We start from the raw sequence: 25,942 nt of genomic DNA, 5'->3' as shown, positions 1-25,942 counted from the left end.
GCCACACTTAACCGAGGAAGAGGAATCGTGGTATCCTGGCAAAAGAAAAAGGAAACATTTATTGGCAGTCCTTCTTGTCTTCCTCTTTTATGTAGGGCTTGCTGTGAAGGAAAGAGGTGTGTATTTTATCGGCTGTACAATAACGCGAGGTTGGGCGGGTTGGTTGAGCAATTATTGCGGAAAAACAGCGCTATCTACAAGACCGCAAGAAGAAAGACAACACAGGCGCCTTTGGTGCCCATCCTTCTGTCTTCCTATACACCAAGGCCTGTATTCATGCACATACACAAAAAAAAAAAACTTTAGCTAGAATTGTTAGTAAGAGAAAATATCAGCCAATTATGATGCTGGACACAGTCTTAACGAAGACAGCCGTCCACGACAGACTTACGAACGAACATATTTGTGAATTCTGCCCCAGGAACCGTGCTACGCGCAATGTGACAACTCTCATATTGACTTATATTTACTCAGTAGTTCCTACTTATTTTAAATGTACCGACGGCTTCGTGTCCGATCCTCCGCTGGCGGTATGTGCAATCATTACAATCAAATTACAATCAGTCAAATTACAATCATTATCAACAGCCGGCGATCATGTCAAATGGCTGGGTATTGGCACGATATGTACCGCCCACTTCTAGGACGATGCCTTGTTGGAAATCGTCGTCGTAATGAGCACGCGGGCGCGTTCCTTGGCCGATCCTTCATTGTGGTTGTGAGTCGTAGCATGAAAACCATAAGCGTCGACGCACGGTGATCATTTCAAAAGGATAGTTGGCGTTGTCACACTATGCGCACCACCCACTTCATGGCCAATCACCCGTAGCAGGCATCCGCCATTGTACCACCTGTGCCTTGGCACATGTGGCGTTGTGTACGCACCGTTGAATGGAAAACATTATCATTATCATATTCATCATCATAGTCATTATCATCACGCGTCATCGTTTTCAAAGACCTACTTTATAGCACTCCGTCCGAGTCTTGGCCAATCGCCCGTTGGGAGGATGCGATTGATTGAGGCTTTCAAATCTCGGTTGGTCGAACGTAGGGGATTTTTTCTTTAATGTAAGATTAAGCATACGTTTAATTTTTATTTTATTTTACACCCAAACATGACGATAATTTTGCACAGCAGCGTACGTTGATTCTGCAAATACTAGACTGCAGCTGCGCACACGTAACCACTGAAGTTAGTATCGCTTCAGCTGCACAGGTGTGAGCCGGTTCGCGGCCAGGTCGCACGCCGCGATACAAGAAAAACTTGCCTCCTAAATGAAATCTGCCATTTCCGAAATCCGCAATTATTCCCGAAAATACTTTCATTCAGGTAAAGGAAAGTTCAAAGTAATATTACTCCGTTGTACATGTCATGAATACACCTACATTATTCTGTCACATTGCTGACGAACGTAGTAGCGAAACAAACGCATTGGTACGCGTTGCAGGAGAACCTTCTGTTTCACTTTTTGCGGCGTACTGACGGGTGTAGCTTCTTTTTATTTTCCTGTATATCTATCTGACCACCTGTTATCGCTTCTTACAGCGCGCTAAAAAAATAATAAACATGGCGCGCATTCCAAATTACTGTGGACATGCGCAGGGTGCAACCATTTGCGAAGTCGGTTGTGGGCTCCATTCTTGTGTCGTAAGGCATGCTCTCGCTATACAGAATCGTCCTTCTCGGCTAAAAGTTGCTGTCTTTGAATCCACTTCAACCTTGTAGGGCAGACATGTTTCCGGGTGCTCAGGAACATAGAACGTCTAGAATACCGTGTTGTATAGCCGCCTACACGGAGATACTGAAGGGCAAATTTCTGTCATTTTATGAACCGCTTCGTCGAAGCTTCGCTTCCCAAAGATTCCAACATCTCAATTGGACCCACATTCTTTTTCCTCATGATGTTGAAGAAACGCAGAGTGACTGACTCTTTGCTGTATCTGTTTATTTATTTCTCTTGATGTAAGGCCTAGGGAGGCAGTTCGGAAGATGGGACCGCATGACAGGCTGTCACCCAAAACTGACATGTCCTCGAGATATTTCGATCGCAAAAAAAGTGTACTTTGGGATCATAACTTTGTAATCAGGTTATATAATTGCGACTTCTAAAACGCGCAGCTAGGACATTTCTTGGCGCTATTTGATGCGTAATATAATAACATTTTCAGACAGAGCTGAAATACTACAGGTAAAAGTAAATATCTCCTGTAATAAACACCTCATGAACGTAAAGTACTCATCTTACATGCGTGTTAGTGAAATAAAGTCTCCAGAGTACGAGTATTGCGTTGACCGAGCATGTGGCTCTACCGGGAACATGTATGTGCGGCAGCGGTCCGAGCATTTGTGCCGTGTATCAGCTAAAGACTTCGGCCAAAATTTTCACTTCAATAGCCAAGAAATGTTTGCCGAAACCAAAGTTAGAAAAAGCTTTTTTTAAACAGTGCATATTCGAGAGATTACAGCAAAGACGCGATGCCGAGATAACAGGCCACAAAGCTTGACGATTTGTTCTCGTGCGGAAATTGAGCCTTTAACACTATTTGTAACTTTGCCAAGACATAAAAATAATTTTTATTTACTAGGCACGCTAGCACACGTAAGCAACAGTTTCAGGAAGCATTTCGTTTAGTCAAATTTCCGGAATAAAATGCATCAGCAAATCTACGCCAGGAGTGAGAATGGTCAAACTTTCACTATCCCGAGGAGTTCAAATGAATGGAAATACGGAGGATATTCGCTTTCCGGAATAAAGTGCGAATGGTCTGCAGGGCTCTACTCCGCAATCCTCGTCTACAGAGATAGTTCGATGGAACTCAAGAGCGCTCAATCCGCCATCGTCAACCCGACAAAATAAGCAGAAATCAAGTTAAGGTGAAGACAACTTGCACGGCCCCACCGATGGTTCCAGAGCGCACTGCACTCTGTGCTGCCGTCGAGCCCGTCCGTGAGAGGCCATAACATCAACGTACAGCTTTCATCCACTCCAATACAGCCCTCCAAAGCCAACAAAACACCCTTCACCACGGAACAAATGAACCAACGACCTCGGAAATTTTACAGACGCGTCATCATATAGCCATGACAAAGAACATGTCCCAGCTTTTCGATGACTTCCGCGACATTGCAGCATCATTGAGAGTGACCATGGTGAGGAAGCCACCCCATCTACATTCGATCACGGTCGATTCCTTTTGATATCTCTTTCGTGAACTGAAGCTGCGACTGGGCTGCGGTCGACGTTTCGTGAATATACGTTGACGGTGTGGGACCCCAACATTTCCTACTTGCGGGTTTTACGGTCGCTGTCTCCGAATGTACACCACTACGTCTCCAACCTGGGTTGGACTGACGCAAACACGCCACGTTGTACCGCTTGTATCTCGGTTTGTCGTTTACCAACTCCTAATCCTTTCTCATGGGAATGGTCGATAACCGACACTTACAACATACGCAGGAGTTATGAGGCACTCGCGCACTTAACCAGTCCATGCCACAGTGCCAAGAAGCAAGTGATGGGCACAGCACTGGTACACTGCACAATCGTCCGCTATCAGAAACAAAAAGTGCACGTCCGTGCTCTGAAATGATCTTCACGCAGAAGACTTTATAGGCGCTACTGATGTTCCGGAGGTCTACAGGCCTCGAAGATAGTTTTTCTGTTACCAAACGGACTCCATGGTACTTGTTCATTATACATTTCTAGGAATTGGTAATGTTTGATATTCGATTCAAAGGTCGAGGAGGTTCGTTTTTCGTGAACATTCGTAATCGATTCGTTTAGAAAATTTCGCCATTCGAACAGCCTTGGTACCAAGGGAAGGAAGATAGAGCCGATGAGGGCGCACGATGTAGTGGTGTGATGAAATGAGTAAATTTGCTGGCACTGGCTGGTGTCGGCTGATGCAATACCAGGGCAATTGCTGGAAGAAGGCCTCACCTCTTTCAGTGGACATAATGTAGACTTACGACGCTCTTTCTTTCGTCCTTTTTTCAAGTGACGAAGAAGGCGAGTGATTTCACAGCCACGGTAATCGTCAGCTCTCCGCGTGCATTATTGAGACTTTCGGGCTCAAATGCTGTGCCTAATTATTGCTATAGGTATCTCCTAGGGTCACCGCTCCTGCCTTTCAATAATAATAATAATAATAATAATAATAATAATAATAATAATAATAATAATAATAATCATTACTCTAGTTTTATCTTCAGTGCAGGAAGAAAGTCTCTTCCAGCGATCTCAAATTATCCCTGTCTTGCTCTAGCTGATTCCAACTTTGCGCCGGAAAATTTTCAGATTTCCTCACCCAGCCTAATTTTCTACCTTCCGTCTCTATAGCGAGAAATATTTTAAGGTTGAACTCAATGCTGGTTAGTAGATAAACAGACATATTTATAAATCCTCACCTCCCCCCCCCTCCCCAATGTACCTACCAAAAAAAAAAAGAAGGAAACACACAGAGACCACGAGTATTTCAAAACAAAAATATACCAAGCTAATCTTACTTCCTCTTCGCATTCTGTTCACGCCCCACATAATAAATTATTGCGCGAGGTCAGCCACATGTTCTCGTTCAGCACCTAATGATCATGCCCTCTCTTCACACTCGGCGCCTGTTTCTCCTGTTCCATGGGAACGCCGCATCTGCACCGTGTTAACTTCGTAGTTGTTCGTTAATGTTTTGGATCGTTTATATTACTTTTTCATTTCTTGCTTTTCGAGCCTGCTGCTGAATTCCTACGGCGTGTCTGCCTCGCCAAAATATGGATGACGCCACCGCGCTCACACACGCCTTACAAATTTATGCGAGCGTAAGCAAACTCGCGGTCTGGTCGCGGTGCACATTCCACTCTGAAGACACCTCTTAGAGTTCCTTGTGTATTTTATTTTATTTTATTTATTCGCTTGCCTCTCCATATTTGCACACACAGGCACCCGCCGCCCCAAGGTGGGGAGGGGGAAAGGGGGGGGGGGGGGGCGGGCTCCCAGCATGTAAGCCGTATCGAAGAACTCACCGAGCGCACAGGAACGAAGTGCCCCCGCGGGGCAACTGGTGGTCAGTTCATTGCTTCGTTATTGCTTCTGCTGGTTCTGTTATATTTACGCTCATAGTTTTCTCTGCCAGGCCTGCGGCATCCCTCGGCAGCCACATCTTCAAGTATTGATTCTCACTTTATTTGCCGGTTTACCTAGTTTTACGGTCGAGTGCGCGTGCGCCATAACCTAACGTACACTATTTAACCCTAACATCCACCCCACGTTCCACTCGTGTGAGTTCTCGCGCATAAACAACTGGTCGCACTGCGCTTGGCGCCGTTAGCCGCAGGTAATTTTTTTTCTCTCACATATAACCGTAGATTCGGCAATGCCATTACTCCCGAAAGCTGCGTTTCGGTGTCCCTAGCGGGTATCAGGACTCTCGTAAACTTGTCTGCGGGCTATGTGTATATATATATACTTCTGTTATGCTCGGCCACGCTCGCAGAAGCTCCAGACGGCACGTGAAGTCGGTCGAATTGTACGCACGCAGAACGCCGATGTAGTGGCTTTTTCAATGATGCATCCTAACTCCTCGCTCCCCATCGGCACCACGGGGTGCAGTTACATGCGGCCGCACTCATCTTTGCCGAGGTTGGTGGGATGCTTGTCCTGTTGCTTGCTTGTGTTGGCCAGCTTTAATACTGTAGATATCGGCGTCTCAGGAAAGTTCTTTGACGGCGGGTGGCGTATACGTCGCGGAGTAAAATTAGCACTGACTGAATAAGAAACGAAGAATAAAACTTCTGCGTAATCTATGCGCAAAGGTTGAACACAGGGGATCTTTACAGAGAGCTCTTAGGAATGCTTGAAGAACGTAAGGTAACGCTTCATAGACTTTCCACGCCTCCTCAAAAAAGAAAAGAAAGAGAAAAGAGGAAAAGCCTTTATAGCAGTGTGTCGAGAACACTATGGAAATTACAGCATCCTTATAGCAGCATCGTCTTTCAATCCAGTGGTTGCTGCTTTCATCATCATCATCATCATCATCGTCGTCGTCGTCGTCATCGTCATCATCATCATCATCAGCCTGTTTTATGTCCACTGCAGGACGAAGGCCTCTCCCTGCGACCTCCAATTACCCCTGTCCTGTGTCAACTGATTCTAATTAGCGCCAATGAATTTCCTAATTTCATCGCTCCACCTCGTCTTCTGCCGACCTCGACTGTGCTTCCTTTCCCATGGTACCCATTCTGCAACCCTAACGGTCCAACGGTTATCTAACCGGCGCATTACATGACCTGCCCAGTTCCATTTTTCTTTCTCTTTTCACCTTTATTGATGATGAAGAAAACGTGCGGCTATTTTTCCCGTTTGCACGAGGCATGCTTCCACCGATGTGTCAAGTACCTGCTAACGAAAAGGTCACCTGTTGGCGATGCATATGTCGTAAATTTACAAGCAACTGAAAGAAAAAAATTTTAAAGGCTGTTGGCAGAGAACTATACTACAAAAAAGATTCGCCGCTACATTGGCCATAACCAAGCTCGCGTATCATGCATTCAGCGCCACGGAGGCACGTACTGTTCCTTACAAGCCGTCACTATACACGCGCATGTTGGCAAACTTGTTTAACGACGCGCAGATACTACACGCCTTGATCAAACATCTAAATTTCCTGGCGGAACGGTGTTTTGTTTGACGTCTCCCGGCATGCACTCTATGAATCACGGCTGCTGCTTTCGGAATTTCGGTGCGCACCTTTGCGTCGTGTGGAACCTTTCTTATTGTTTTGGAGCTTTTTGACATATGACGCTCAGGGAGCTTCGGACAAACTTACATGAACCAGTAGAAACGACGTACAACTTCCTCCTGCAAGTAAAATTTTGCGTAATTATACATCTCACTGGCTCCCATGACCCACACAAAGGCTTTAGACAAAAGACATTGCGAACCAGTGCAGACGCTAATCATAAGATCTAATTGCTTGAAAGGCGGCGTGACAGCACATTCCGTTATTCCTCCAGGAAGCAACAAAGCAAGATATGAACCTTTTCACCAAAGGAAGAATGGTGGCGGAAAATGTACTGAAATACAAGACGATGCGCTGACTTCCAATGCTGTATGTCAGGGCTTTGTCTTGCGTTGTCTGTTCTAACTTCCAGCTCTCGAATTCAGTATGGATCACCAACACGCCTATTCGTGTATACCCTCAAGGAGTGCAGAAGGTTTCAACGCTCCAAGTCGATAGACTTAGCTTAGTTGAAGATGCCGATGCCTAGCGTCATGTGAACGCGTTGCACTAAAAGGTGCCATCGCGTTCGTTTAGAGTCGATTGGATTCGCGGCTATTTATTAATAAATGGGCCGTGATCATATATAAGGGGGAAGGTTTGCGTCGGGTACCGTATATGGGCCGGGACAAATGACACTCGCACAAGTGAGTGGGAAATTATTCAATTTAAACTGCGAGCAAACTTAAGAGATGGCTTGGATGCAGAGCGAACGGTGGCTGAGATAGGCCTGATACCTTACGCTTTAGCACACATGCAGTGCGTACGCAACAGTACAAGTAAGTAGAGTACTTAGTGTTGAGCTTACAGAACAAATTGCTCAGTAGTTAAGGCAATGAGGTAGTCAAACTTGCGCCCAATAATGTACAAACAACTCGTTTTGAATGGTCCCAATGACACACTTCAGTTGAGTGTTGAGCATTGTCCTTTCTGTGTGCTGTGTATCTGTGTTGGCAACTGTAAACATCATTTAATTGTTTCATCCTAGTCATGTTGGAGTAGCACGCTAGGCATGTCACCAGGCAAACGTCTCCACGATCCATTCAATCACTCTCTCTCTCTGCCGGAATGCATATATATATATATATATATATATATATATATATATATATATATATATATATATATATATATATATATATATATATATATATATATATTTCCTTTGTAGCAATTGCTACGAACGGGTGGATGTCTGATTTACCCTTGATATATATATATATATATATATATATATATATATATATGTATATATAGAAGGCAAGCAGCGATATTAACCAGTCAGGAGTCCGGTTGGCTACCCTGCGCAGGGGGAAGGGAGTAGGGGAACCGAAAGGAGGGAGAGAAGGACAGAGATGGGGGTGGAGAGGCGTCCACGAACAGCACCACAGAGTGAAATGTGCTCGCACAGCTCGCACAAGCCAGACGTGCCTTTAGGGCCTTCTGGACCGATCCCTATATAACCAAGGCAACGCTGGGGTTCGACTTGAAGAAAGGACGATGAAGCAGTGCGTTACCGAATAAAAATTGAATCAAAGATGGCTATCTCTCACTGAAGCTTAACGTAGCTAAGGAAGAAGTATACCGGATTAAAGAGAGGCAACGTTCGCAGCTGATCCTGCGTGTTCTTATCGTTGTGGTAGAGCGAGCGTGCAGGGAGATTTTCCGAGAGACGCAGCGGGAAACACCGAATGGACGGGAAGAGAAGTTAACCAAGACTGCCCCCGGGTTATCACCGTACACACCGGAGGAGAAGGATGAAGGGTACAGCCCATGCCGCTTCCCCGCTCGCTGAATGGTCATTAGGCCGGCTCACGCAACCGCATTTCCTATCTGGTAATCCGGCTTCTGGTGGCCCTGCTTGTGGTGGGGAGCCATGTTGTTACGGCCGGGTGAGTTGCGTAAGCTAGCCAGTTGGTTTAGCCTCGCGATGCGATGTCCTGACGGCTACCAGGGTGAGGACGTATGCGGTAGAATAACACCGCACTCTATGGCAGAGGGACCTCTGTAGAAAATGGGCTGGTTCGGCTTAACGAACGCGTGCGTTGCCGTCTTCATTTCGAAAGAACAACAGACGGTGAAGCAGGAGGAGACCCGGCCCAACATTAATGATAAGGACAGCGACTCTGGCGACAATGATTGCGATAAGAACAATTCTAATGGCACATCAGGGGCGCCGTCTTATAACGATTCGCTTCTCTAACCATTTTAAGAATGTGCCCCCAGTTTTATTGAACCCTGCAAGGTGGAGAAATGTTCATGAAAGGGAGAAACGGTCATTCACCCTGGCGCTGTTCCGGAAATGCTTCTCCAACTGCAAAACCTTGCTTATGAGGAAGACCCTATGGGTTTTCTTTGTAGCTTCGTGCTATAGTCGGGTACATGATTTCTCCCTTTCACGAGCCTTCTTCCGCCATGCGAGCTTCCGAAAAACACGCAGTTTTCACAACCCCCCTTTTCACTAGATTTCTGCAGCTCTCCAAGCATATCTAGTTACCGTCTACGCATCCGGGACCCTTTTTAACGGCTGCAAGTGCCAACTGTAGCCTCTCCTGCGAGGATACAACACGTCTCTAGTACCTATGGTTTGGTGTGGCACGCCCGAACACGTTCTTTTTTTGGTCTTGGAATGGATGAAACATCAATGTTCGACACCTGTGGTTCCGAAGAAATCATCGAACACCTAATGTGCACTTGTTCTCCCAACGACGTCAAGCGCAGATCTTCACACACCACGCTAAGCCGACTGGACTATAGCTGACCATCTTCCTCAAAAAAATTTTTGAATGCTGGCACCTATACCTGTGCTATTGCAATGTTTGAGAAACTCCGGCATCAAAGCCCGATTGTAGTCCTCCTTCGCGTGCTGTTGCGTGCGCGCTTGCCTCATTCAGTCTTTCTCTCCCTCTTTCCCCATTTCTGTTGGCCCTATTTCTTGCCCCCCGTGCAAGGGAGCAAACCACACTGTCGTCCTTTTGACCTGCAAGTCATTTTTCTCTTTGCTTTCTGTCTCTGTCTCCATGTAGCTCTGCGTCGAGTTGGCGGTTAACATCCTCGCTCTGCTTTCAGTTGCGAGTTGAGTTGCGCTCTGCGAGTTGAGCAGGTAGAGCGAACGCACCGGAAAGGCGATGGTCCCGAGTTCTATCCCCGAACTTTGATGAATCTTTAAAGTAAAAAAAATAATATTTCTGGGAAACCTGTATGAATTTGCTTTGCTGCTTCGTGCTACGGCGGGTGTATTACAATTTCTTCCTTGAACAGTAATATTTCGCTGTTCTTAAGGCACGCAATGGTTTTGGTTTCTTTTTTTCTCGTATTTATTTCTTTCTGCCGTGTGTAATTTTCCACACTCAGAGTGCGACCAATCCCTCCCACGGGTAAAAGCCTTGTTTTCAGGCAACGACGACAACTTTGGTCATTTAAATCAGCTGTCCGTTGTATGAAGGCGGAACTGGTCTAACGAGGTAGCTGATGCGTGTGCATAGTCGTCACTTAAGTTTCAGGATAACCTCCCCCCGCACACCCACCCTCCCGTTGTGGTATTTATATCATAGAATTAATCTCACATGATTCTACATTATGGGAGGAAAAAAAGACTACCTGAAACAGCAGGTAACGCGGCCAGTTCCAATTAAGTACCTTGGAAACCGCAGTCCGTGCGAGCGCCTCTCATGAAGTACTTTCCCCGCGAACAGAATAATTCCGGACCAACCCAACTACGACAATTGGCGAACCTCACGCTTTGCCTGCATGGTTAACATCCCTGCCGTCTCGCTTTCTTTCGTTCCTCCTCTTCATCCAAAGAAGCCTAGTGAGTCGAGCGCGACGGTTCATTCGTTGGACTTCGTCGCTTTTGCATTCTAACGCATAGCGCACCTTTGGTTCAAACCTGCCGCGCGCGAGCTTCGCAAACCAATGCAGCTGACTACGCAGCGCATGATAGCGCGTCCGTTTGGTTTCATCGCTTTTGCAGCCGAACGCTCTGCGCATTTCTAGAGACCTAAGCCTACAGAGAGTGTACGGAAGCCAAAAATAAAAAGGGGAATGTGCTCTGGCACTTAAAATTTCGTAAAAGCGATGTCTGTCACGGAACCGTCGGAGCTACGCCGCTAGGCGCGTTTTCAGACGCGCTCAGAAAAAGAAAAAAAAACGACGAACGTGAATGCTGCGTCCGCCGTGATGCTCGCTTTTCACGGTTTGGAGCCACGCGACGCGCAGTCTTGAAAAATCGACAACGACCAGCGACGGACGCGCCGAATCGGCGAAAAGAGGGAGGAGGGAAAAGCAAGGGGGCAGAAAATACGATTTGGAGAAGGACATACCTACACGTCATTCAGGGATCAAGCAGAAGAGAAGCGCGTTTCGAGCCCGTCCCGTAGACCCCATAGGGAGGGTTGGTGGGTGAATTAGAGAGAGAGAGAGAATCGACGTGACGGGAAAGGGAAGACATGGCGAGAGAAAAAAAAAGGATGACGAGAAGGGAGACGAAAGCCGGAGCAAGGGGATGGAATGCCGCGTGCAGGGGTTGGATATGGATCGCGCGCCATCAGCGTAGGTTGCGCTGCGCCGTGAATATTCATGAGCGTCGTCGGCGTCGGTCGAACGCGCGTGCGAAGGAGCCAGCTTGCTGTTGGTGGCAGTGGCGGTATACGGTGCGCGTGGTTGCCAGGGGATTCGCGAGAACGCGCGTGAAGAGATGCTTGCCGTGAAAACCACCATGAACACAGGGATTGGGGATGTGTCCCTCACTCTCAGCAACGATATATATATATATATATATATATATATATATATATATATATATATATATATATATATATATATATATATATATATATGTGTGTGCGTGTGTGTGTGTGTGTGTGTGTGTGTGTGTGTGTGTGTGTGTGTGTGTGTGTGTGTGTGTGTGTGTGTGTGTGTGGGTTACTGTCGGGCTTTTCAGTTGCGTCCGCAATGATGATGACTGAATTTCTGTAGGATGCGTTTCTGATGTAGACGCCCGGATTATGCCTGACGTTCTACTGCAGCAAGGTGCGTTTTCGAGTGAGTTGGTGCATCTTTCGAATTTGAAAAATAAGAGCGGCAGCAAAATATCTAGAAATAGAAACGGTAGACCGTATTTGTGCTGGTTTAGAACTCAAATTTACTTTCAAATATATCAATATGTATTGCATATACTACGCCCAGGCTCACTAACTTGCCACGCAGTGTAAGCTAACAAACTGCCAAGCCCGACATATTCATATCGGTACTAGTGAATTAATTTGTTGTGATGCTAAGTTATTAATGAAACTTCCTTAGTAGAACTTGGATATATTTGTGCGGACGCTGATTTCTTTGATATTTTATGTGCTTGTGCTTATATTTGTTTGTTAACCACGTACCTACGAATCATGAAAAATGAGATATGTTAACTGTTTTTGCACTTCTTCATAGCTTCGAGCAATTTTAACGCAAAGCACAAATAATACGTGTGTGTGTGTGTGTGTGTGTGTGTGTGTGTGTGTGTGTGTGTGTGCGTGCGTGCGTGCGTGCGTGCGTGCGTGCGTGCGTGCGTGCGTGCATGCGTGCGTAATGTACTTACTTATGTAACGTGATTAAGCTCTTTCCATATTTTATAACATTAGTACCAGTTTTTGTCCGATTGTTACTCTTCCATTGAACCTGCAACTAGCCTTAGCCTATGTATCCAGCCAGTTTTGAAAATGTTGTATATTTTGCTCCTCTATAAAGTAGATGAATGGAATTGTATCAATATCGTATCAATCACACGACGCACTTCTTGAGCAAAACAGAGGTGCCGGCAATACACCTGTCGCTATATTCAAACGAATAAGGTATGTCCGCAGTTGCTTGCATACGCAGCCCATTTACACTTTGCGAATATTCTAATACGAATGACCCTTTAAACGCTCGTGTACTTATATCTAAGTGCGAGTTGAAGAAACCCAGGTGGTAAAAATCATTCTTGAGTCAACTACTATGGCGTGACTCTGAGTCACATCGTGGTTGTGGCAGGTAAAGCCCTATCATTTTTTTTTAATTACGAAGTTAACCCCAAACGTTGTTTTAATTTTACCTTAGGCCTGTAATGTTCAAAAAAGGTGCTCCCCTACCAAACAAAATTAGACCTACTCATTGTTTAGAATAACTCTGTATTTTTGGCATATTTGAACGAACAAAACCCAATCAGATGTTACCTGAATCATAAACTCATTATTGTAGTACTTGAATTATTAGTAAGCGCTTTGCTTCGTTGTGCGAAACTGCAACTTAGCTTCTGCGCTCGAGAAACAGTACAATGGGTTTCGCTTTAGGCTTACCACACTTTAATAGCAACTTTACGTTATCCAACACAGAGTAGCATAAATTATGCGCTCGGAGATTTCAGGATTAACAGCGGTTCGCACGAGCACTCGTCGGGGTAGAGCCGGCAAAACGCTATCAAGGAAGAGTACTATTTTGTACTTGTTCACCTCTTTCAACACGTCGCGCGTGCATCAATAAACATAACGTGTCGGATAGCCACGTCCCGTTGGTGGGAAGTTTACGCTCAGAACATCATACGCAATACAAAAGTCGATGTTTGGCCAGAAAGGAGAAACATCGATTGCTATAGCTCGATAGTTAGTAGACAGTTATACGAAGTATCGATTGCGATAGCCAGTTAGTAGACAGTTATACAAAGTAAGCATAGTAGCTTCATCGGCCGCACAAACTTCGAGACGCTCGCTTGCTGACTGAGTTAACAACCATAGTGTCAGCGCGCACAGGCAAACATGAACACATCACACTCGATGGCCGTGGACACCTGCTGTCCAAGTGCGGGCGTCAGGAGTCGCGGCAGCAGCAGCGAGCGAAGTGACCTTCGGGCTCTGTACTGCTTCAATTGATTATTTGATTGGCTGACTGACTGGTTGCTATATTGATTAACTCATTCATTCATTAACTGATTCATTGAGTGGGTTTAACGTCCCAAAGTGTCTCTGGGACAATAAGAAACACCGTAACGATGGGCGTCAGATTAATTTTGGCCACCTCGAGCTGTTTACCGTGCACTCAGATCTAATTATGCGAGCGTGTTTGCATTTAGCCCCCATCCGAATGTAGCCGCCGTGACCGAGAATTTAATCTATGGCGTCAGAAGAACGCCGTAGTTACAGAGCCACCGTGATGGGTCATAAATCGCTTGCAGAATGTAAATATTAAGAGCGCTTTCATTGGTGTCAACATAGTGGATTCATTCGCAATTATTCCTGCAATACATCCACATTGTCACCAATGAATGAATGAATGAATGAATGACTAGAACTGAGAACTGCGTTGAAAGACTGAACGTTGAAGCAAAGAACCGGAAAAGTTACTGCGTCAGAGAGGCAAGAAAAGGCACGGAAGAACGGGCTAAAATGCATCGAAAAATATCCGTCACGATTCCGCATTATTATTGTGAGAGAAGAAAACGTTCTAGTTAACCCTCTCACAACAGGCTCCTTCCGGTTTACTTGCGGACGCGCTGTCCCTATAGGGCAAACTCGACTTTATTGTCAGCGCAGGGAGCCGCGTCGTGTCCATCAACGCACCTGACACGAGGCTCTGGTCTGTGTCCTCAAAACGAAACACACAAACACACACACACACACACAAACACACACACACACAAACACACACACACACAAACACACACACACACAAACACACACACACACACACGCACACACGCACGCACACACACACACACACACACACACGCACACACGCACGCACACACACACACACACACACACACACACACGTACACACACACACAAACAAACAAACAAACACACACACGCGCGCGCGCGCACACGCAAACACACACACACATCTAAACATTGCTTTTCTGTATACGGGCACAGTCGTTGCGCATTTGCTGCGCAGGCGCACGCATGCCTCCAAGGCACCGCGTCGTGTACGACTGTATGTGGCGAGTTTGCCTAAAAGCACTGGCTGGCCGTGTCTCCGTAGAACGCTTACTCACATCAGTTCGACTGTATAATTTGTTGTTGCCGGCGCGTTTTCCGCGTTGTTGCTGTAAGTAATTTATTATGGGTCTCGCGTAAGTCGCATTACATATCACTTCCACAAGACGTATGCACGGTAAGCATCAGTAATAATCGGGCCGCACGCGCAACATTTCAGTCGTTCTAGTGCGGGAAAATAAAGAAACAATAAAGATCGAATCAGAAGGAAGGCGGCGCAATTGCGGTGTAGCTTACGCGGTCGCATCCAGTTCACATGGAAGAGAGCGCAAGCAAGCCTCGAGAGTTCTTGCTCCAGCTTCTTTTTTTTCTTTCTTTGTTTCTTTTTTTCCAGTTTAGCGCACGGGGAAGACAATGAGTCAATGGGGAGGTGCGGGGAAATAAATGGATTTCAAGCCCTTTCAAGAAAGAACCCAACTCTGATGCGGCCAACTCCTTCGGACGTCTCTTTCACAATCTCGACCGAATAAATGATGGCCCGGCTGCGTTTCTCACAGCGCTTTTTCGCGTGCGTTAAAGTTGTTCTCGTGTTTTCTGTTACGTCAGTCGTCACGCAGCTCCTCCGGAATTTCTTTCGGCCAATGATAAACAAGGCGAACCGAGTTGCGTGCAGCGCTCCGTTTTGTGGAAACGCGGCCAGCGTAAATGTGAAGTTACGAGACAGATGAATGAGAACGGAACGCATAGGATGCTGGGCTGATGGTCACGCTGCCCGGAGTTTGTGCAGGCGCAGATGCTTACGAAAAAAAAAAAAGCATACGAACCGCAAATCCAAGTACAATGAACGTTAAAAGCGAAGGTGATGAAGAACCTTTCGAAAAGAAACGTCAAGGAAAAAAGAAAGGTATAGCTGCGTGAGATGGGGCGCTCCAGAAGAAGCTCGATGAGCGAAGAAAGGCGGTTCGAGAAATTCAGAACAGCAGTCGCCATAAAAGAAGAGAGGAAGAAAGACCAGGCTTTGCAGCGAAGACCTCCGAGTGAATAAAGTTGTGGGGAGCACAGAGAGTCAGCGTTGCAATGTGATCGTGACCAGGAATACCACTGCGGGCGATCGCGGTAAGAATGAGGGTTTGCCCCGAGGAGGACCCCGTCCTTCGCGCCCAGCGCCCCAATCGATATATACAGTTTCAACATTACTCGCCCTTCTTCAACTGTAGCGGTGGCCCTTGCGGCGCTGAAAACAAGAAATAAAAAAAAGCATAACGAGATACACCAATGCGTGGCGGAGTAACAGTGAAAAAAAAACAAAACACACACGTACATATATAATGGTGTGGATTCGTATAAAGAGCCAAGAATTTCCATTCTCGGGGATCCGCATCTTTCCTATCTGCCTCCATCTCGAACGCGGCGGTCGTCTATCATCCTTTACATGTAGCCCCAGTTCATTTTGTTACTTCGCTGGTTATCGACCGCCACTGCGAGCCTGCGTGTGTGCTTTCTATGCGGCGGTCGAGCGTCGGTGTGAAGAACAGTCAAGTACGTCGGGGCGAAAAAAAAATGAGGGTTCGTTGGGCCCTACTTGAACGCAAGCCGAGGTGAACGTTAGGATCGGGGCGAGCGTTGAAAAGAAAAGCCCCGAAATGCGGCCCCGACAGCAACCCGCATTTCTTTTTTTTTGCCGTAGCTATACATTTCCCCGCGTTGCGCAGTCGGAACGTACAGTTGACCGCGGTGCCGTTTCAAAAAAAAAAGGAGTGGACGGGTGTCGTTTCTCAAGTATCAGAGTCCTGAAAAAGAAGATTAAGAAAGTATGCATCTGTACACGCGACGGCATGATGGCGACGTCACTAACCGGTGAGAGACAGGTATTAGGTCACCAGAAACCTTTGACAAGGCGGCCCTTTTTGTAGGGACGGATATGCATGAATTGAGATTCGGTCATGTTTTAGGATTTACTACGGTGTTGCAGGCGATTTGTCGCGATTTCTCGCAGTCCATAGCTATTCTGTGATGAAAATTACAATTGCCTTCCGAAAGGCGCCACACTGAGTCACTGAAACTACTGCTTTCTTTCGCTCATTCGCTGTGCCACCTGTCCCCCGGCAGCTGCATTACTTTTGCCAACTAGTCGATAACCCGAAGCGGCCGTCTACTTAACATTACGATCTTTTCGCACGTGCACTGAGGTGCTTAAAGACATTTCTCTTCCCGCACTCATTTAAACACTGAAACCTAGCACCCGGTAGCATACACCTGTTGCCGGCAAATAAAATTCTTGTAATCTGTTGGAGAGATTTATTGCAGTTGTAGCCCATTGTAGCTGTAGCCTGCAGGGTGCAGGTCTGGGTAAAGTCGACTGTACATAATGAGATTAACAGAGCCAAAGTAAAACTAGAACGCGAGATAAACAAAAACAAGGCGACTAAACATATTGCAGTGTTTCGTCCACTTTTCTCTTCGGCGCAAGTGTAATTTTTTGCGCTGTCAGTATTACTCACAGAACGGGTTGCTGGGCTAGCTGGTTCATATTCACTTGTTTTAGGAATGAATACCTTCGACAAGACACAGGAGTGGAAAAAGTACGCATTGTTATACATTTGAAGAAAGCAGATGATTCTTTTCATACATTTTTACTCTACTTCCTAGTTCCTGTGCCATTTTTCCCTCAATATCTCTGATATACTGTTGTAAATTTTATGGTCGACTACATTGTTGTAGCGCAGGCAGAAAGACTGCACACACAGAAAGGCACATAAGACAACAAATTGTTGTATCGTCCTATGTGCCTTTCTGTATGTCCGGTCGTTCTGCCTGCGCTAAAACGAAGTATAGAAGATACCATAGAAACAATACCCACATAGCTACCCTCATAGACATTATAGTAGGTTCTTGTGTTCACTCTTTGCATGCTATGATCATCTTTAATTATGTTCGACGCACCTGTATTCACATTTTGTCAGTCTTTCTTTACTCCTGCTTTTGGTCTCGTGGGCTACAATCTCTACAGATAAATAAATGAGCAAACAAATGAATGCAGAAAATAAATGCGTATTGAAGTAAATAAATAAATAAATAAATGAGTAAATAAATGTTACGGTCAATAAGTGGAAAGTCGAACAAAAGTAGAAATTATTAGTTTACAGCCGAGTTGCGAGAGAGAACATCACAACATTTGAGAATGTAGTTGTGCTCATAATTAGGTTTACTGTGTGAGAGAATACTTCAGCCGAATGGTTTCAAAGTTTCGCTAGTTCAATTAGGGAGTGCAGATTGAACGTAGAGCAATCACTACATTCCTCCGGCCCGCATGCCGGGAATTTCGGACCGTTGCCCCTTCGGCTTTCCACTGAACTTCACCGAAGTGCACCAACGTAACTTAATGGACAGCTTTAAAAAAAAAGGATAAAAAAGGATAAAAGAGGATTTCAGAGGCAGGGCCTTGACGTTCCTCCGTGGGAGACCTGAGCCCGGGTCGCGTTAAACCTTGCCGGACGTACAAGAAACTTGTATCCATCCATCCAACCCCCTCCCCTCCTCCCCCTCCCCCCCAATCAGAAGGCGACTCTAATTTCGAAAGCTTTCAGTTCGTAAAGTGCCCTTTAATATGCCTTTTTAATAATATAATAATATGAGTACTTAGGGCACATAGTGGTACCTTCTTTCTTACGTTACAGCAGAATTTTTGGCAGGATTAGAACACTGCTATACCACAGCACGAATGTTTTTATTTCTATATCTAGTTACCCTTCTGCTAGGTGAACACCCCCATTGCATTTGGTGGAGCTGCTGGGTTTCTCTTCGACATCCTGGAACTCCGCAGCCGAACGCTACCACCAGCTGTTGCAATGGATGAACCGGGACCGTCCCAGGCTGCTGCTCCCGTGCCCCCCGCCATCGTCTGTTCTGGCGTCATCCGGCAGCGCGATCCGGCTATATTTAGCGGCACAGACGACCACGACGTGGAAGACTGGCTCGCCGAATATGACCGTGTAAGCGCCTATAATAAGTGGGACGACCGCGCCAAGCTCACAAATGTCATCTTTTACTTGACTGACGTGGCAAACCTATGGTTCCGCAATCATGAAGCCGATTTTACCACCTGGTCGGCTTTCACGGCAACTTTGGCAGAGGTCTTCGGCCGTCCAGCCGTTCGCCGGCTTCGCGCTGAGCAGCGCTTGCGTGGTCGAGTTCAACGCCAGGAGGAGACCTTCACTAGTTATATTGAAGACGTGCTCTCGCTATGCAAGCGCGTCAATTCATCTATGGACGAAGCTGACAAGATTAAGCACGTCATGAAAGGCATCGATGACCAAGCCTTCCAGATGCTCGTCGCGAAGAGTCCGCGGACGATTGCCGAGGTCGTACAGCTCTGTCAGCACTACGACGAGCTGCGCAAGCAGCGTGCATCAACGCGCGCTGCTCAGCAGGACACCACGGATCTATCTCCGTTGGATTTCGGCCGCGACGCTGCCGATATCTCTACCTTAATGCCGGAGATAAAGCAGTTCATCCGTCAGGAAGTGGCACGCCAACTCTCTCTGGCGAACAGCACACCCGAGCCGTCGACAACCTTGGCTCCCTCGCTTCGCCACGTCATTCAGACCCAAGTTGCCGCGGCGCTGCCATCTGCCCCTCCTCCGCAGCCTGCAGCTGGACCGCTCACTTACGCTGACGTTGTTGCCCGGCCTTACGCTCATCCGGCTCCTGATGCCTACCGGGCCACTGGCACCTTCCGTGTGCCGCCGCCACCTTCACGCCCGATGGTCGTCCCTTACTCGGCCGCTGGAGCCCCTGTCGTCAACCCGTGGCGTACATCTGACAACCGGCCAATATGCTATTTCTGCCATTTTCCGGGCCACGTAGCACGATTCTGCCACCGTCGCAGCCCCCGTTTACCTGCCAGTGGGGGCGCCTCAAGCTACAGGCCTGCTCGACTTCCGCGTCAGGACCCATCTAGCCTTCCTCCGGACTCATCTTACAGTCGCCTCCCTTTCGATGCACGCCGGTCACCTTCCCCACGTCGCCGATCCATTTCCCCGATGGTTCGCCGACCCAGCCCAGCCCGTGAGGAAAACTAACAGTCGCAGTTCCAGAGGCAAGAACTGCGTTTACGTCGAAAATTTCAAGGCCTCATTCTAACCCGGTGAACGAAATTGAACTGTCCGTAGATGGCGTCACCGTACACGCACTTATCGACACCGGAGCCGCCGTTTCTATTATTAGTGAGAAGCTTTGCCGCAATTTGAACAAAGTGACCATTCCCCTTACCTCTCTTTCTCTGCGTACGGCAACCTCGCATCGCATTCAGCCTTCAGCGTCGTGCACAGCCCGGGTTGTCATTCAAAGCGTTATGTATGTTATAGAATTTGTCGTCCTACCTCGTTCCTCACACGACGTTATTCTTGGATGGAATTTCTTATCTGTCAATCAAGCTCTTATCGACTGCGCTCGTGCCGAACTTACGTTATCCGTGCCGTGCTGCGACCATGACGACCATTCTCCTAAAGTTGTTGCCGCCTCTGACATCGATATCGCACCTTTCTCCGCCGCTCTGGTTCCTGTGTCATGTAACTCTGCTGCGAACTCATCTGTTCTGTTTACACCGTCGGCCACTTGTGCGCGCCGCCGGAACTTTCTACTTCCGTTTGCTGTCGTCACTTTTTGCGACGGTTCTGCTGCCCTTTACGTGTGCAATCCGTCCGCCTGCCCATCATCCCTACTTCGCGGCGAGTGCCTGGGTACCGCTGAAGCTTTCGATAGCGTTCTCCCGGCCACCATGTTTGGCGACACGGCATCACTTCCGATTTGTTCCGTCACTAATCCTGCCGCGACTGATGTCCCTGTAGACGTCTTCGCTCGCGCCGTCGACGCAGAACTCACACCTGCGCAGCAAACAGAAACCATCAAACTCCTCCAACGTTTTCGTTCCTCATTTGACATTGACCAACCATCCTTAGGTCGAGCGTCCGCAGTCGTTCACCGTATCGACACCGGTCAGCAAACACCATTGCGCCAGCGTCCCTATCGTGTGTCGGCTGCTGAACGCCGTATCATCGACCAGCACGTTGACGACATGCTGGAGCGTGGCATCATCCAGCCCTCTAACAGTCCCTGGGCATCTCCGGTTGTCCTCGTTAAAAAAAAAGATGGCTCCATTCGGTTCTGCGTCGACTATCGCCGCCTTAACCGAATAACGCGCAAAGATGTCTATCCTCTGCCGCGCATCGACGATGCCTTGGACTGTCTGCAGGGAGCGGAATTCTTTTCGTCGCTCGATTTGCGCTCCGGGTACTGGCAAGTGCCAATGGCAGAGGCCGATCGTCAAAAGACAGCCTTCGTAACGCCTGATGGGCTATATGAATTCACTGTCATGCCGTTCGGCCTCTGCAACGCGCCTGCCACTTTCGAGCGAATGATGGACACCATTCTTCGAGGGCTGAAGTGGAAAACGTGCCTCTGTTATTTAGATAATATTGTGGTTTTTTCCACCGACTTTGCGTCGCACCTCAACCGCCTCGAGCAGGTACTTGCGTGCCTCTCCACTGCAGGACTGCAACTGAATTTGAAGAAATGCCACTTCGGCGCTCGTACACTTACTATTCTCGGCCATGTAGTTTCAAAAGACGGTATCCTTCCGGACCCCACAAAACTTAGCGCCGTATCCGAGTTCCCTAAACCAACCACCATGAAAGAGCTTCGCAGCTTCATCGGCCTGTGCTCTTATTTCAGACGCTTTGTCCGTAACTTTGCCTCTGTCATTGCCCCCTTGACGCAGCTTCTCACCGGCCGTTCTGACCTATCAGCCTGGTCCTCGGCGTGCGACGACGCATTCCAAGAACTACGACGCGTTCTCACCTCGCCTCCAGTACTGCGACACTTCGATCCCTCTGCTCCAACTGAGATCCATACGGACGCTAGTGGTGTCGGGCTCGGCGCTGTTCTTGCACAACGCAAGGATGGCTTCGAAGAGTACGTCGTCGCGTATGCCAGCCGCACCCTTACCAAAGCCGAGGCGAACTACTCAGTTACTGAGAAGGAATGTCTGGCCATCATTTGGGCTATCGGCAAATTTCGTCCTTATGTGTACGGGCGTCCATTTGACATCGTGACCGACCATCATGCCCTATGCTGGTTATCTTCACTAAAAGATCCAACTGGTCGGCTTGCCCGTTGGGCATTGCGCCTACAAGAGTACGACATCCGCGTTGTTTATCGCTCAGGCCGAAAGCATTCAGACGCAGACGCTCTATCCCGGTCACCCCTGCCCTCTGGCCCTGTCCGCTCGTCTATTTCTACCTGCGGTGCCTTCGCCCTAAACATTTCCGACATGCCATCAGAGCAGCGCAAAGACCCATGGATCTCTTCGCTTATTCACTTCCTGTCTAGCCAGTCGCCAGCGCCAATTTCTCGGACGCACCGTCGTCAAGCCGCGCACTTCATCATTCGGGATAACCTGCTGTACCGCCGCAACTACAATTCCAGCGGCCGTAAGTGGTTGCTTGTTATACCCAGCACCTCCACCAAAGGCAATGGGGGTGTTCACCTAGCAGAAGGGTAACTAGATATAGGTTGTAGCGCTAGGCGTAAACAGGTCGGCGCTATATCGTAACGGGGAAGCAAGCACTTCTCGTCGTCTTCTCTTGCACCCGCACACCAGCACCATGCCCACTGCCCAGTGCCTTCAGTACAATTTATTTATTTATTTATTTATTTATTTATTTATTTATTTCGTTAGCAATACATGATTGTCACGATGCTCGGGGCAAAAGGTGACATTACGTAGTCACCTGACCGGGCCTCTAGCACCATATTAGCATTCATTCTGAAAAAAATATTCTCGCACAAGAGTGAAATTAACACACGGGTCATGTACACACAACTGCAGAAAAAATAGCATGTAGATTTTGCCTACTACAGTGGCCACTGCCAAAGAACAATATCAGAATATATAACCAGAACTCAAGTACAACGATTGAACGTGCGACCAGTATACAACTACAGGTTGAGAATCAAGGGCAGTAAATGATGTAATCAGAAGGGCATACCCTCTCAACGTTGCTAACAGAAACTTGTTGAAGTTTGGACAGCCTTTTTGACAGATCACGTTTTCTTAAATGCTACTCTTTGAGTTACGTTGGCGTATTGCAGTGGTGTTCGACAAACGACCGCATCGGCAACGTCCAAAATTCCAGGGCACGGGGGCTGCGGCGCTCATTCATTTCGCAGGAAAACGTCACGAGAGTAGAGAGAGGAGGTGTCGGAGGTGGAGCAATTGGTAAATGCCGATGGCCTCCGAAAACTGGGTCGTCACTGTTTTACCATCACGGCCATATTCGCATACATGCGCCTATGTTCATTTACTGAAGGTGAACGGGTGAACGTTCGCGAATAAATTTTAAGCCATGCACCGCATCGCCGTGCTCTCACGTGCTTCATAGTCTCGCCGCCGGATCGCACGCTAAATCTCAATAAAATACTACACTGGTCCCTACCGTAGGGGTTGTCGTATATATAGGATGCTTACATATTCGAACTACGTGCTGACACCAGTCAGCGAACGCCGCCACGGCTGAGTTACTAAGATCTAAATTCACTATACATAATTCACGCGGTGTCCTTGCATGTGCCACGGTCTCCGACCAATTTCGCATTTCTGTAAATCCTTATTAAATATATACGAGGGGCACGCAACCCGTTCCTTAAAGAGGATCACCGCGCATTTTGTTCATAGTGTGTCTTTTTTTTTTAAATTTCTCTCTTCTATTCCGTGTTGCCACCGAAGTAGCTCAGGCACGCTCGGCCCACGGGACACCGCCAGAGCGTAACAGCCGCGCCGAAGTTGCGACGTCATAAATCACCTTCCCACACACCTTCTCCCACTCCTCCTCCTCGCCCCTCGGTTGTTTACGCGAAGCACAGCGTAGACTGCAGCCCGCTCCGGCGCTCTTTATAATCCGCCGTTCACCGCGCACTTCGCGGCCGCCTACAGCTCCACATTTTACGATGCCCCTCACCGTCTCTCTCCCTCTCTCTCACTTTTCAAGAGAGGTATAGGGCCGTTATTCGGGAGGGTCTCCGGGGGTGTTGAAAGTCGAGAGAGCCGACGGTAACTCTTTGTTAGCGAAAGAGGGGTGTCTTGGGACCTGCCGTCGGTGGTGTTGGCTGCTTCGTGATTTTTGGCACTCACTTTAATCTCTCTCTCTCTCTCTCTCTCTATCCTTTCTTTTTTTATTTTCTCCAGTTTCAAAGGCAGAAGACAAATTGAGAACGGTGTATGGGTACGACACGTCGACGGTGATGGGGTTCTCTGTTCCTCCGAGCTTTGGAAAAACAGGGAAGACAAAAAGAAAGAAAATATGAGTCGATCAAATCTTCGCTTGAGAGGAGCGGTTAAGAGTTAAGAATGGATTTCAAATAAAACAGGAAGGGCCTTTAACGCGAGAAAGGACCGTTTGGTTGCGATGGTGGTCAGGCCTTGATGACTCGGCCTTTATTTTATTTTACTATTGTATCTGCAAGCCTATTTGTTGTTTCTTTAACTTGCTTTTTTTTTGGTGTAGGGAAGACAAATTGAGAACGAGGTAGATGTAGGACGAGTTGACAGTGAATCTGTTATGCTAACTAAGCGAGAAAAGTAAAAAAAAAGAAAAGGAAATGACCCGGTCGCTTCGAGATAAAAAGTAGAATTAGGTATGAGGCAAGAAAAATGACAATTTACACGCGCGAGGTGTCTCTGATAACGAACGCGAATTCAGCCACCATCTTGTGTTTTTGCTTCTCTATCGTCAAGGGATGATTTATGTGGGCAATGTGCCTTAACTCACGCGAATTAAGAAGTGCTAATAACAAAACCAGAAGAATGTTACATATGGGCAAAAAAAAAAAAAGATTTGTCTGGATTTTCTGAAGAATTAGGGATAACAAAGGAAGAATTACCAGAAAGAGCATGAAAAGCCAAAACTTTGTGAACTTTGTTGAAGCAGAAGTTAAACTGGCGCTGGAGGTGCTAGGCAGCTGTGGCGAGTGGCGCCTAATATTTGTTCTATCGCGTTCATGCAACTAATTAGCCGAGATTAATTAGCGAACTTTTGAAATATAGCTCCCGTGGTTCCGCAGAGCGATGTCTTTGGCGCCTCGCAGTGTAGCTTGGAGGCCCACACAAACTTTTTTCCAATCATTTTCTTCTTTATGCGAGAGATAAACAGCCCAATAAATTAGGAGGAAAACAAAACAAAAAACAAGCATGCCCATTTTGCGCATGTTCAATGTGGCACGTGCACGTTTACCGAGAATATTGTTTTGAATAACGACGCCAGTTAGCAAACTCGGATGCCTGAAGTGAATATATATGCCTGCATTGACGTGCCTGCGTACACATAAACGTCAGAGTAAAGTCAGCATCCCCCCCCCCACCCAAAAAAATTAAATTATGGGGTTTAACGTGCCAAAACCACTTTCTGGTAACCCCCCCCCCAAGGCCCTTCCCCTGAGTCTAAACAGGCTTACCTCTTGTTCGCCCTTAAAAGTAAAAGTAACTGCAATAATTTATACCGCCAGTATGACCATAAATACAAATCACATACAAACTCCAAAGTTATGTTGGGCTCGTACGCAGTCTCTAATCTGAGACTAACTAAAATGAATACTCAGGATGTACAAAAAGAAAAAAAAACTGAAAACCACAGAAAGGAACACGCAGTTAATTACACCTTCGGCAGCATAAGCACCCGTACAAAAGCACCCTGCAACTATTTACGTGTGCTGTCATTATTGGTCTTTCTTGAGCCTAATTCCTGAATTTTTCAGCATTCAGGTAAGTTCGCACTCAGGTGAAATAGAGAAGAAAAACAAACAACTGTAAATAAAATAATAAACCATATACCAACTTTGTGCAAAGCATAGGCTTTGTAGATTTACGGGGGCTCAAATGTAATTATAAAGTTGATAACCGTCGCGACGCAACACGGTTCCTCGGGGCTCAATAGGATGAAGCGTGCTCACGACAGTTTATTTGCTGCGTCATGCCAAGCCTTTTCCCTGCACTGAGTTGGCGGTTGCCCTTTTTTATCGTCTAGAGGCCGCACAGCAATGCTTCTATGGATGACAGGCAAAAAACATTAAAGAAAAATAAACAAATGAAGAATACGTCGGTGGTTATATTTCTGGTGCTGCCTCGTAATGACTGCGCTGCGCTGTTTGTCAACGAC

The 25,942-nt window shown here is 47.1% G+C and overlaps 1 protein-coding gene across 3 annotated transcripts in view; it reads right to left on the bottom strand.

Moving 5' to 3' along the window:
* LOC126534278 (muscarinic acetylcholine receptor DM1-like) overlaps positions 1-25,942 on the bottom strand; it is a 402,808-nt gene that overhangs the window by 193,017 nt on the left and 183,849 nt on the right. The gene's annotated exons all lie outside the window — the stretch shown is intronic.

The sequence above is a fragment of the Dermacentor andersoni genome, chromosome 7 (genome assembly GCF_023375885.2).
Source record: "Dermacentor andersoni chromosome 7, qqDerAnde1_hic_scaffold, whole genome shotgun sequence".
NCBI classification, from domain to species: Eukaryota; Metazoa; Arthropoda; class Arachnida; order Ixodida; family Ixodidae; genus Dermacentor; species Dermacentor andersoni.
Note: the sequence above shows the minus strand (reverse complement) of the source record. Positions and strands in the feature narration are given on the sequence as shown.